Genomic DNA, 10,502 nt, shown 5'->3' with positions numbered 1-10,502 from the left:
AAAATATAAATAATAATAATAAATAAATAAATAAAAACAAGGGAAAACAAAGAAGAGCTACAGACCAGTAGGTGCACAGCAGCTACTTGCAGAGATGGAAATGGAGTGGCTGGGGGACAAAGTGTGCTACATCCTTTCCTATTTGTTGAATTTTGTATCCCCGGCTTCTCGCCATTTTTAACCTAATGGCAAAACTCCTTAACAGGGCTTCAGCATCCATCATTGCCTGGCTACTCCTGACCTCCCAGCCCCAACTCCATCACTCCTTCCCCAGCTCTCTACTATGACCTACGATGACCCTCTCTCCATCCTTCCAGATGATCTTCTGCCACTTCATTCTCATATATTCCCCTACCCAGAGATGCTACCATGACACGCACCCCCACCCACATTCATCCATGCCCATCAGAGCTCAACTCGGAAACCATCCTTGAGGCCCATGGTTGCAGTCCCTGCCTGTGCACTCCCAATTACCCTGCATCTGGAATCTGTCACTCCATGTTGTAAATGCCCATATGCCTTCCCCACTAGGCTGCAAACTGAATGGGGTCATGGGCCAGGCTTATATAATCCACCAATGACTCCCCAGAGCCTGGCCCAGCGCCTAGGATTCAGGTAGAAGTCAGGGGTAAGAAAAAGAGAAAAAAGTGAGAGACAGCGATGAAGGGGCATAAGCAAACGAGTGAAAATAAGCAAGCAAGGGAACAAAACAGGAAAAAAAAATGACAGAAAGAAACCATAACCAACCCACTGGATCACAGAATAAACTTACAAGCTAGGTACAGTGGCTCACACCTGTAATCCCAGTGCTTTGGGAGGCTGAGGTAGGAGGATCACTTGAGCCCAGGAGTTCAAGACCAGCCTGGGCAACATAGTGAGAGGTCATCTCCACAAAAAGTGTGAAAAATTAGCCAGGCGTGGTGGCACACGCCTGTAGTCCCAGCTACTTAAGGAGGCTGAGATGGGTGGCTCACCTGAGCCCAGGAGGTCAAGGCTGAGGTAAGCTACGATCACACCACTGCACTCCAGCCTGGACAACAAAGTGAGACTCTATCTCCAAACAAAACAAAACAAAACTGAATAAACGTATGGGCCAGGTATGGTGGCTCATGCCTATAATCCCAGTGCTTGAGCTCAGAAGTTCAAAATCAGCCTGGGTCTCTACAAAAAAATACAAAAACTTAACTGGGCGTGGTGGCATGAGTCTCTAGTCCCAGCTACTCAAAAGGCTGAGGTGGGAGGATGGATTGAGCCTGGGATGTTAAGGCTGCAGTGGTCGTGATCATGCCACTGCACTACGGCCTGGGTGACAGTCTGGGTGACACAGTGAGACTGTCTCAAAAATAATAATAATAATAATAATAAACTTACATTTTCAGGGTCAAACAAATAAGATAATTAAGATAAGCATTCTTCAGTAATTTTACACTCTTACTCAGGAATATTTTCCCACTGTTAACAAACACTGTATTAGGGTAGCACGACGCTTATTTCCCAGGTCTCCAAGAACTCACACAAACATGTACCCATTTTGCTTAAGCTGCATAACTAAGGTGTTTTATTAAGAAAGACATTATCTCAAAAAGTGATTTTCCCTCCATTTATGGTCTCCCTCAAAAACAGGTGTTTACCCACACGCACCACGTTCTCGCACAGCCTTGTCTCACTGGAGGCCTTCAGAGCATTCTACTCAGTGCGGGCAAAGCAAGAATCCAAAGGCACTCTCTTCCCCAGGGAGCCCTTGGAGCACAGGACTGAGAAGAAAGCCCCCCACACGGGCAGAGCCACAGCCCTTGGACCTCTAGGCCAATATGTGTTTAGGAACAAAATAGGAATCTTAATTGGTGCCATCTAAGATGTGATTTAAATTTGTTTTAGTCTGAACACTGTGTGTATTAGTTTGCTAGGGCTGCTAAAACAAAATACTACACACTGGGGGCTTCAACAGCAGAACCTGACTTTCTCACAGTCCTAGAGGACTAGGTGTTGGCAGGGCTGGTTTCTCCTGAGGCCTCTCTCCTTGGCCTGTGGACAGTGACCTTCTTCCTGCATTCTCAAAGGGGCTTTCTTCCATGTGCATCCCTGGCGTCTCTGTGTGTGCCTAAATTTCCCCATTCTAGAAGGACACCAGTGAGAATGGACTACAGCCCACCCTCAGGACTCACCTGTTTAAAAGCCCTATCTCCAAATACAGTTATAGTTTGAGGCACCTGGAGGGGTACAACTCAGCCCCTAGCACTGTGTCAGTTTACTAACCTTTTCACCTTTTTAATTATTTATTTACTTACTCACTTATTTATTTATTTAGAGATGGAGTCTTGCTCTGTCTCCCAGGCTGGAGTGCAGTGACATGATCTCAGCTCACTGCAAGCTCCACCTCCCAGGTTCAAGCAATTATTCTGCCTCAGCATCCTGAGTAGCTGGTATTACAGGCACCTGCCACCGCACCCAACTAATTTTTGTATTTTTTAGTCGAGACTGGGTTTCGCCATGTTAGCCAGGCTGATCTCAAACTCCTCACCTCAGGTGATCCACCCACCTTGGCCTCCCAAAGTGCTGGGATTACAGGCATGAGCCACCACACCCAGCCTTAATTTCTTATTTTTAAGTGTACAAATAGGTGTATATATGGCATATGTGTGACGCTCTGATACAGGCATATGAAATATACTACTACATCAGGGTATTTGGGGTGTCCGTCACCTCAGGCATGCATCATTTCTTTGTGTTAGGAACACTCCAATTCCACTCCTTTAGTTATTTTAACATATACAATGAATTGGTCAATGTATTAATTGAAGAAAGCCAATCCCACTGGCAGGGGTCCATCCTTGACAGCACAGGCACGGGCATGAGGGCATCCTGCCTTCTAACTGGAAAAGCAAGTGTAAAGCAAGGGCCAGGTCCTTACATATCTTGCCTGTTTTCTGTTTTGCCCAGACCCTCTCACCTCAGGGAATTTGCATAGGAGAATTCTGTGCCTACTTGAAAATGGAAAATGGTGGCTACTTAGACAAAGGATTAGACAAAGAAAACTCATAGAACCGAGGGAAGCTAAGGGCCAGCAACCTTCCAAATGGTCCCAAAATACAGCCCATGTCTAAAACACATCGTGTGGGCCTTTTTCTCTTAGTACATTAGGACCGCTAAGCCTGTCTTCCTCTTCTAACACCCTGACAAGTAGCACTGCGGCCCAGAGACTTAGTAAAATGAATCATCACCACACTACTTGGGGAAAAAAAACTGAACAATTATTGCAGATCACACATTTTTATTTAACACCTCAAACTTACAAACCCATCTATCATCAAGGTTTCCTGTACACAGAATTTTAAGTCACAAAATGTTTTCCTTGCCATAATATAACAATATATCTATTTATAAGAACATTAAATAACCTAGAATCTCCCTCAGGTATTCTAATACTGGAAAGGAAAAGGGAAATGAAGCATGGCAGTAAATATACTCAGCCACACACAACAGTAAAGAGTGCACTGATGATCCCGTTCATGAAGCAGAGATTCCACAAAGACCCTAAGCCAGAATCTCAACAGCCCAGAAAAACAGATCACTCTGTGTGCTAATCACAGACAGGGAAATGTTCCTCTGTTCAAAAGTGATTTTCAAGGTCAGCCAGCCCAACTGCTCCCTCACATTTGCAGAAAGGTTATATAATTTGAGTGCTAATTAAATACCTGTGAATGAGATCATTTTATACGAAGCTGCTGGTTTCTCTCAGACTATTCCACTAAAATTTGTTACCAAAGAACCATTTCATTCCCATTTTAAAACACTAACTAGGATGGAGACTACTACACAAAAGCTCATCTAAGGCAGCACGGTGTGGCCAAAAGAATGTCGGGCTTGAATGACTTCTGCCAGACGACTGGGCCCCCACACCCCAACAAATGAAGGGCTGGATATTCCGGGAACTGGAACCTTGGTTAAGTTGCTGGCATAGCTGAGCTATGGCGTCATCCACGGTGCTTCCATGTCTTTAACAGCTTTGAATGGTGGTTCCACACTCCAGGAAGCCGATGCAGGAACAGGAAGCATCTAGTCCCAGAAGGTGAGACTCAGAGCCAGATTCCCAGGGCTCCCCCCCAACAACCATCCCTGCAGTGGACCACCACTGTCTAGCGGAAGGATATTCTGTTTTGCCACACAATTTCCCATGTATGTCTGCAGAGATGTGCAGGCAAGTCAATGGCAGTACTGGATTCACAACACTTAGCCAATCCAACTTCTGCACAATACAGCCGAAAGGATGGGAGAGATGCCCTAAATGTCTGCTCCTTACTTCCCATGTAGGGTAGACCCTAAATAGCCTAGAAAAACATGTCTACTTTTTCTTTCAAATCTCTTACAATCCTTCGATGGAGTCTATGTTCTCAGAGCCCTTCTGGCTTCCTAAGCCTAACTTAAGTTCTTGCAAATATAACTGAAACGCAATCTTAGGCAATGTGTCATTCAACAAACATTTACTAAGCATCTTATAAGACAGGTGCCACTATAGGTTCTGAGAATAGAGAACAAAGGACTGGGGAGATTGTTATTTTATATGGAATGACCAGGGAACACATTTCTGATACTATAACTAACTCATGCAAGAAATGACAGTGATTTGGTCCCAGGAGGGTTATAAAAATAGTCATTATTTACATGTTGCTTACAATGTTCCAGGCAGTATTCTAAACTCTTACAATTCCATAACAACTCTTTGAGGTAGGTAGTGTCATTAGCCCCATTCTATGTTATTTTTTACCTTTTTTAGAGACCGAGTCTTGCTCTGTCACCCAGGCTGGAGTCAGTGGTATGATCAAAGGTCACTATAGCTTTGAACTCCTGGGCTCAAGCCATCCTCCCACCTCAGCCTCCTGAGTAGCTGGGACTACAGGTGTGTATCACCATGCCCAGATAATTTTTTAATTTTTTTAAAGACAAGGTCTCACTATATTGCCCAGGTCTCCACCTCTTGGCCTCAAGTGATCCTCCCACCTTGGGTTCCCCAAGTGCCGAGATGACAGGCATGGGCCACTGCCCTTGGCTAATTTTTAAAATTTTTTTGCAGAGATGGAGTCTCACTATGTTGCCCAGGCTTGTCTTGAACTCCTGGCCTCAAGTGATTCTCCCCGCCTTGGCCTCCCAAAGTGCTGGGAGAGAGTCATGAGCCACCGTGCCTGATGAGCCCCATTTTAAAATGAAGAAACGGAGCACTGAAGAGGCAAAGTAACTTCTCCAAGGTCAGACAATACATGGTGAGGCTCAGAGTGCAAGCTCTTCCCACTCCATGGCAGCGCAGGGGACGAAAGCAAGCGAAGAAGCCAGGACTTGCTGGCAGATGTGAGGTGAAGCTGGAGGGAAAAGGGGGATGGAGCATACCTCCAATCCATTTATGAACTCCCTGCTCTGAAACAGGAACAGACTTTCAAGTATCACCTGACATTTGAAAACCCTCTTAAGTAAAAGACAGTGCCCAACCCAAACAGATACAAAGGAACCTGAGGGAAACAGACAATGCAGGGGCTAAAAAATAATAAAAAAATAACAACTATAATATTCTCAGAAGTAACAAGAGACAGTATACTCATGAGAAGAAAGAGGCTATTTAAAAAGTGGGGAGATGAGGCCTCCTGGAAATCAAATGAAATTGAAAAAACTACTTGCACATAGCAGTAGAACACAGACAAAAAGATCAACAGAAGTAGAAGCTCATTCCAAAACATCCAACAATCTGCCGATAGAAGCTTTAGATAAAAAGAACAAAGAGAAGGAAGAGAAGATCATTCTTCCCAAAAAGTATGTGCATATTTACACATACATGTGTATGTGTGTGTGTGTGTATATATACACATATATACGAAAATTTTTCAGAACTAAAGCACACAACTTTCAAGATTCAAAGGGCCCACTGTGCATCCATGTTGATGAATGAAATGGATGAAAAGAGACTCATGCCAAGGCACAGCTTTACAACTGGTCAGAATCTAGATACAGAGGAAGTCTTAAAAGCTTCAGACCTCCCAAGAGGCTGGACAGCGGCCGCAGAGACACCACTGCAAGACTGGCATGGGACACAAGGGTTCCAAGACACAACAGCCAAACACATGGAGAGGAGATTTAAGCTCCTGACGAGGCACATGGGATGGATTAATGATGCGTTCATAAAAAACTAACAAAAGTAAAAGAACTGTAATCATCACAAACACTATAGGGTCAGTCATAAATAATGTTTGCAGCCATAAAAATATAATGAATGGTGATTTAATCGAAAAGTTTAAGTGTGTTGAGAAGAAGGGTGAATGCACATGTGTGTGTGAATATATAAATCCTTGCTGTGCATAGTAGAAACTCAGTATCTGATTAAACCAACAAACAGTGCCAAAAGCACATGAGCCCACGATGTGGCTAAAAGAGCTGCAGGGCGTTGCCACTGGGAGTCAGCAGCAAGGATAGGGAGGAATGGGACAGGACAGGGATTCACTATTTTTATGATAAACCCTGAAAAACTATTTAATTTTAAAACTATTTACATGCATCATTTGACAAATATAATTTATAAAATAGATCAAGGGGGAAGGAAAAAAAAAAGAGAACCAAGGAGATAAGAAACAACATTTAAGGGAGGGGACAAAGAAACACAGCTGATAGCAAACAGGAAAGAGGATGTTTCGGAGGCCACAGGCAGGCACACTACCATGGAAGGCAGAGGAGAAAAGCATGTTTAAAAGTGTTATGGAGGCCAGGCACAGTGGCTCAGCCTGTAATCCCAGCACTTTGGAAGGCGAAGTGGGAGGATCACTTGAGGTCAGGAGTTCAAGACTAGCCTGAGCAACATAGCCAGACCCCATTGCTACAAAAAAATAAAAAACAAATTAGCCAGGCATGGTGGCATACACCTGTAGTCCTAACTACTAGGGAGGCTGAGGCAGGAGAACTGCCTGAGCCCAGGAGGTTGAGGCTGCAGGGAGCCATGACTGCACCACAACACTCCAGCCTAGGGGACAGAGTGAGATCCAGTTACACACACACACATACACACGTAAAGATATTCACTGAAATGTTATTTATTATATAAGCTGAGAGCAAGGGTCGAGGAGCAGGAGGCAAAGAGGACGTAAGTGAGGGATGCTGCAGCTGCTAGAAAAGGGTGGGATGAGAGGCATGGGTCACAAAGCTTGTTTTAAAGAGCTGAGAGAAAGAGGAGGAGAAAAATGACATTTGTTGAATGTTCCACACACTTTTTAAAATACCTGCCCGTGACTCTTGAAAGGATATACAAAATATCCGCCAATGAGCATTATTCTTGGGATCTACAGCAGTCAGCAGATTCCTAAAACCATCCAGGGTTGGAGGAGGGTGACAACTGGGAAAATGCCTATGGGGTACCATGCTGATTGCCTGGGTGACAAAATTATCTGTACACCAAACCCCCATGACATGCAATTTACCCATGTGACAAACCTGCACGTGTACCCCCCGAAACTAAAACAAAAGTTGGAAAGAAAAAAAAAGGAGTCCAGACCTCCACAAAAGCACATAAATCAATGGTGGTGTTTAAAGTATCTTCTACGTTTACAAATGAATGCTTACAAGTTTACATTTCCTAAAAATCAGAAACATTTTTATCACCTTTAATTAAATGGTATAATGTCATCTCATAGATGGAAACTAAATGGTTGTTCTTACAATTTTTTTTTTTCCCCGAGACAGGGTCTCGACAGAGTTTGTCTGGCTCTGCCGCCCAGGCTGGAGTGCAGTGGTGCGATCATAGCTCACTGCAGCCTCGATCTCCCCGTCTCAAGCAATCCTCCCACCTCAGCCTCTTGAGTAGCTGTAACCACAGGTGCACACCACTATGCACAGCTAACTAATGTTTTAAAAATTTTTATAGCGTTGGGGTCTTGCCATGTTGCCCAGGCTGGTCTCAATCTCCTGGCCTCAAACAATCCAGCCGTCTCAGCCTCCCAAAGTGCTGGGATTACAGCCCTGAGCCACCATGCCAGCACAAATTTAAAAACAGTATGGAGGTGATTTTTTTCAGCCTAATCATGGAAGCTAGCACTTTGGTTTCCTAATCTTCTTTTCTTTTTGAGATGGAGTCTGGCTCTGTTGCCAGGCTGGAGTGCAGTGGCACAATCTCGGCTCACTGCAACCTCCACCTCCCGGGTTCCAGCGATTCCCCTGCCTCAGCCTCCCAAGTAGCTAGGACTAAAGGTATGCACCACCATGCCCAGCATTTTTTTTTCTTTTTTTTTTTTTTGGTATTTTAGTAGAAACAGGGTTTCACGATGTTGGCCAGGATGGTCTCGATCTCCTAACCTCGTGATCCACTCACCTTGGCCTCCCAAGTGCTGGGATTACAGGCGTGAGCCACCATGCCCAGTTTGGTTTCCTAATTTTCAATATGGAATTTTCTTTAGTACTTCAAGAATCAATCTTATGATATGTATTTTAACATTTTACCCCAGTACTTTCAGAAAATAAACAAAAATCAATATCCAGAGAAGGGGCTGGAGTTAGTCTCCGTGTGTGCACCTGTGCATCGCATTACAGAGGTTCTTTAAAGCACGATGTGGTTGACTGGGGTGAACGGGTGGCCTGGACCTTAGGACCCTCACTCTTGAATCAGATCTGCCCCTAACTGGCAGTGGGGGACTGACTTTGCTGATCAACTTCTCTGGGCCTCAGTTCCTTCATCTGTAAAACCGGCATTTCAACTCTAAAATTCTACAGACAAGGATTTATGGTCCCCACATCTTACCGAGTGCCTATACAGTTAATATTAGTGATCAGATCTTTATTAGAGTTGATTTTCTTTTCAACACAGAAAACTAAGTTAGGTGACTGATTCCTGGACTGTACTGCTGTGGCAGGCCTCTGGGACTGTGTTCCCAGGGGTTATTTTGGTAAGTTGGTTATTTTTCAGTGCCTTACCAGCAATCAGTGTCCGGGTGTTGCATTTTAATCACAGTCTGAGGTAAGAGTCAAGCGGGGCTCTGCTCGGTAACCGACAGGCTGGATCCAGGGAAGCAACCGCTGCTGCCTAGATAGGGAACCCTTCTACAGGGGCAAACTGCCAGGTAGGAATGGGGACGGGATATTCTTTCCTCTTGAAAGGGGCACAGGTTTAATTTATTGAGGGTTCTGAGAAGAATCCGCGATGATAAAAATACTCAAAACTTAAATTTAGTGGCTAATCTGAAAGGCCACCAATAGATCACAACACTTTAGTTTTGCAGTAAAAAGCTGAAACTACAAAATTTTATAATAACTAGTTAGTTAAAACAGATACTTTAACGTGCAAAACGATTGCAAACTTTTCCTCCTCTATCTTCTAAGTCCAAGATGTCTTGGAGATTTACTTCCTATAATTAAAGATTGCAATTATACCATGCCAAACTCAAGTCCCTTCTTCAGTCTAGCAAAACCGGGGAAAACGAAGTTTGGGGATGGACTGTGAATATGAGCCTGAAGGGGGAAAAAAAGACATGAGCCTTTTAAAATTATAGTAGTTTCACTTTTAAATAGGAGCAGCTCCTCTCTCAAAAATTGCTATCATAGATGTTTGCAACTAAATTCTTTTCTCCCACCCAAGGCATACATGTTGCCAAAAAATAGTCTGTACTAGTACAAGAGCCTATGGTGTTCTTCATCCAACCCGACTGATGATTATAAAATCATTATAATGTAGCAGCTTCAGAGACAGTTTACTTTTTTTTAGCTCATCATAAGAAAATTTTGTACAGATCAATCATCCACAGCAAATATATCAAAATATAACAACAAACAACTTAAAAAAACAAAAAAGTACCTATCAAAAAATATGAAAGAGGCTAAAAATCCTAGGCAATACCTAAATAAGTTAGCTTCGAAAAATAAACTTTTTAAAAGCAAGATGCTAACAACATACTATTCTAGCAAAACAAAACACTCTGCAAGTTACTATATAGATCATGAATCAGGAGTTCTCATATTACAGCGCACACATTTATCACCCCGGGAATTAAGAATGTCATGGTTTTATACCCGCTCTCGAAATTTCCCTGCAAGTCACCTGCCACCCTGACTCTAGCTGCAGTGAGCTGAGGCCTGGTGGTCCTAGACTGGCACCAAGATTCTCAGCTCATAGTGCCAGCATCTGACTGTCGGATGACCTGCTGTTTTTCCTGATATTTATACAGGATATTCATAAAATGTAAAGAGGCCATTATTCATACAGACATCTAGAGAAAGAGGTGAAGTTTAAAAAACAACAACAACAACAACAAAAAACTTATTTCGAGCTTTCACTGTGTTCTGCCCTGGAGTGCTTGAATTCCTTTGTGGTGATAGCATATGTACCCACAGGAAGACTCTTCAGAACGGTATTTACACGCGGTGCTCAGGATGAGTGAGCTCTTCAGATTTCAGGTGTTGGCATTCATTTTAAAATCTCAAGTTTTTAATTAAATGTAACGTTTTCCTTCTTTCCTTGATTCTCAATAGCTACACAAGTCAAC

The sequence above is a fragment of the Rhinopithecus bieti genome, unplaced genomic scaffold, assembly GCF_001698545.2.
Source record: "Rhinopithecus bieti isolate Rb0 unplaced genomic scaffold, ASM169854v2 scaffold_62057, whole genome shotgun sequence".
Taxonomy (NCBI): Eukaryota; Metazoa; Chordata; class Mammalia; order Primates; family Cercopithecidae; genus Rhinopithecus; species Rhinopithecus bieti.
This window is presented reverse-complemented; position numbering follows the sequence as displayed.